At 38.3% G+C, this 3,659-nt stretch overlaps 1 pseudogene; it reads right to left on the bottom strand.

Moving 5' to 3' along the window:
• Positions 1-2,093: 2,093 nt before the first annotated feature.
• On the bottom strand, positions 2,094-3,215 carry LOC125921618 (actin-related protein 2/3 complex subunit 1A-like; annotated as a pseudogene).
• Positions 3,216-3,659: the final 444 nt, after the last annotated feature.

The following is a 3,659-nucleotide window of genomic DNA, read 5'->3' as shown; positions in this document are numbered from 1 at the left end:
TTTAACACAATTAAGTAATAAAAATGGACATATTTGTAAAAGCCAGAAGTTCTTCTGGGGTAAATAAAAAGACTGATGTTATTTGAACAACCTTTGTGATATAAGTTTATGTTATTCAAACAGTAATCCAGTACAACAGTAATCCATCTACCAAATTATCACTAAGAATACAAAATAATATTTGCAGGTTAAAATAGGAAATGATACAATTTTAACAGATAAATTTCATCTTGGTTCTGTAGGCAAAAGCAAATTTATCTGAATGATCTGTCATTCTCAAAGGCTAATATATATTTCCACTTTCCCTAATGTTGTATATTTGACAAAACAATCCATATATTTCTATAATAGCACTGTATTCTTGGTTTCCTATTATATTCTGATGTCTTAAAAACTTTATTGTTGCAGCTGACAAAATGCATATGATGAAACATGTTTCTTTTTCCTTTTTTAAATTTTTTAGAAAGATGGAGAGCAAGCATGAAATGGGAAGAGAGGTGGGGAGGGGAGAGAGAGAGAGAGACAAAGAGATTGAGAATCTTAAGCAGGCTCCATGCTTAGAGCAGAGGCCAACTTGGGGCTGAATCCCACAACCCTGGGATCATGACCTGAGCCGGATGCTCAACAAACTGAGCCACATGTTTAGATTTAATTAAGCATAATCTTTCCTGCTTAAGAATTAAAGAGACACTGTAAAATATATATTTTTTAAAGTAAAGGAAATAGAAAACCAAAGACCATATAGGCCTAATGTATTGCAACTTAACCTGAAATGTGTGTCACGTTATGTATATAGATAGAGAAAGAGGCCCCAGTCACATTAAAATAAAGTGACTATTTCAGATTACTTTTTCAATTTCTGTGTCCAAAACTATCACATTCAGAAGAAAAATATGCAGACTTCTAAGCACACTGGAGGAAGATATTGTTTAAAATAATATGTGTGCATATCACATTTAACGAAGGTCTTATATTACTCTATTTTAAAATTAGGATAAAGTTATCCTTTCTTGTCTAGGTCTTTTTCTAAATTGTGTGTGTGCATGCCAAGCCAGAATTAATAATACTTATTAAGAAGCTTAATTTAATTTTAAAAGTAAAATATCCAGTTGTCATTGCCAGACAGGAATGTTTTCTCGATATTTGATATTCCACTTTATGTAATGATTTATCTTTCCTTCTCCTTTTTATTTTTAATACTCATACCATAATGCCATATAAGTAATATCTCAGAATTAAAATTTGCCTTACAGCAAGCTTGTTTCCAGTCATTATAAGTTTTTGGAAGCCCATGTCAATATTCCTTGGGTGAAATGCGTGTGGCTTCTTCTGTTCTGGTTTTACGCTTTAAGTTAGTGATGGAGATCATGTATTGGCTTTGTGAATAAACATGAAATCTAGGGGTGTTATTTGAGAATTATTCTTTCAGTTCTAAAAATTAGATCCTTGCCATGAGAAATATTTTAACATTTTACAATCACTAAAAGTCAAATTACCTTAAACATTTGGGATGTAGAATGAACTGTATTTCTTTTTTGTTTTTCACATTCAGTATTTTTATTTAATTGTTTTGCAGAAAATTTACATATCTCTCCACCCTTTCCTTTAAGGTAGTGTGACAATTTTCCATAATACACTACTTAAAGAGAAGCTTTGGTCAAGAATAGAATGAAATAGCAAAAACAAAACGATACCAACAAAGAAAACAAATCACTGCTGCTTTAAAAAAACAACAACAATATTTTTGGGGCATTTGGGTGGTTAATCAGGGGACTCTTGATTTTGGCTCAGGTCATGATCTCAAGGTTTGTAAGATCCAGCCTCTTATGGGGCTCTGTGCTGACAGGGAGGAGCCTGCTTCAAACTCTCTCTATCTCCCTCTCTCTCTGCCCCTCTCTTACTTGCACTCTCTCTCTCAAAAACAAATAAATAAACATTAAAAATTTTTAAAAAACAACACTTTCACCAATTATATTCAAGCAAAAATGCACAAACAGTATTTGCACAATATGCGTCTTCAGTGTTTCCTCAGGGCTGACTCTTCTGACCACCATGCAAATGGCCCGGTCTCATCAGCACAGTTTGTCAGTTTGTTACGCTGGATCTGGGATGCTCACCCAGCTACACCTTAGGAAGCCTGGGATAGAAGACTCTAAGATCTTGAAATCCCAAATTATTATGGCTCCATGATGCCAGTAATGCAAAATTTGTGACAATCATGCTTGTCCACCTCATAAATACACACTTGAGTGACGCTATTCTGCAGACTGTTTTTTAGTCCTGAGTCGTGGTCCTCTTGTCCATGTTGTGGGACCTTTCCATGCCAAATGCTGGATGTTCTGTTTGGAATGTCTAATTTGGAGATGAAGGTCAAGCAGCCACAGTCATCTACAGTGTAATGGACAGCGGTCATGGCCAGCAGCTACAAAGCTATTTTCCAAGACAAATGACACACTCAAAAGGGGCAGGAACTCTGTTTTCAGAGTTGAGACCTGCACAATTTTTGAGGCACCAACAACAGATATGGTTCTGTCATGGCTGACCCAGGCCAGGTGGCTCCCACTGGCAGAGAAGCTGACCCAATCCACCCAGCCACCAGTGCCACTGCCACCACATTGACATCAGCTTACCAAAAGGCTTCTTGCTGCCACAGGGCATACTGGCTGGCTTTTCAGCCACTTCTTTAAGTTAGACAGAAAATACTCTGAATTGGAAACCATATGATCCTGCTGCCAGCAAAACATTATTGGGATGCCAACCCAAACTGACGACTGTGGAACGAATCAGCTTTTTAATGTGCTTGCTTACCCACCAGTCATTGTCAGACTCAAAGTAACAAACAGAAATGAGTCGTGCTCCAATTCCCACAGCAAATTTATTCTCTAGAGGGCCACTTGGCAAAGTCACTACACGATTAATTCTCAGGATTACCAGAGTTGCTTCTAGACACCATCTTTCAGACTCCAGACACAGGCATTGTGGTCTGTCCCACAAATGACAATGTGGTCACTCTTGAGAGCCCAGTCCATACCTGGGATATGTCCGTTGTGCTCCTTGAGTTCATGAGCTTTCACCCGTTGGCTCCTGTTCTTCTTATAGATGTGGACTTCGTAATTATTGGGGCTAAGAGCACTCTGGGTACAATCCCTGTTCCAGACGTGACAGGTGATTGGCTCTAGTAAAAGCTGATGCAGAGACATTATGCCTAGTGTTTTTTAAAGGATAGAAAGCAGGTATCAGGGCAGTCCAGACCTGCTCGGAGTGGAGAATTTGCAGACCCTGGTCAGTCTCTGGGAACAGACTCCTGCAGGTGCCCTCAGATGAACTCAGGAAACTAGTTAGGTATTTACTAAAGTGGCCCAGGAGAGAAACAGCCAGATAATGAATAAAAGTGATTATGCAGGGCGCTGACTTGGAAGCTAAGTAGTAGCTGCTGTTAGATCAAATTGTTGGAAAAGAATTTGGTGTTGTGCAAACTGTAGAGAATGCACTCGAGGATGATGTACCGTCAATGGCATGGCTGTGGATGCTTGGCCTTGAGGCTAATCCTTCGGCACCTCCTGTGATTCCATGAGCTATGCAAAATAATTTCATTTTCCAATTATATTAGCGAGTTGTCTTTCATTACTCATACCTAAGAACTTGACAAATATTCACAA

Source organism: Panthera uncia, chromosome C2 (genome assembly GCF_023721935.1).
Source record: "Panthera uncia isolate 11264 chromosome C2, Puncia_PCG_1.0, whole genome shotgun sequence".
Taxonomy (NCBI): domain Eukaryota; kingdom Metazoa; phylum Chordata; class Mammalia; order Carnivora; family Felidae; genus Panthera; species Panthera uncia.
This window is presented reverse-complemented; position numbering and strand designations above follow the sequence as displayed.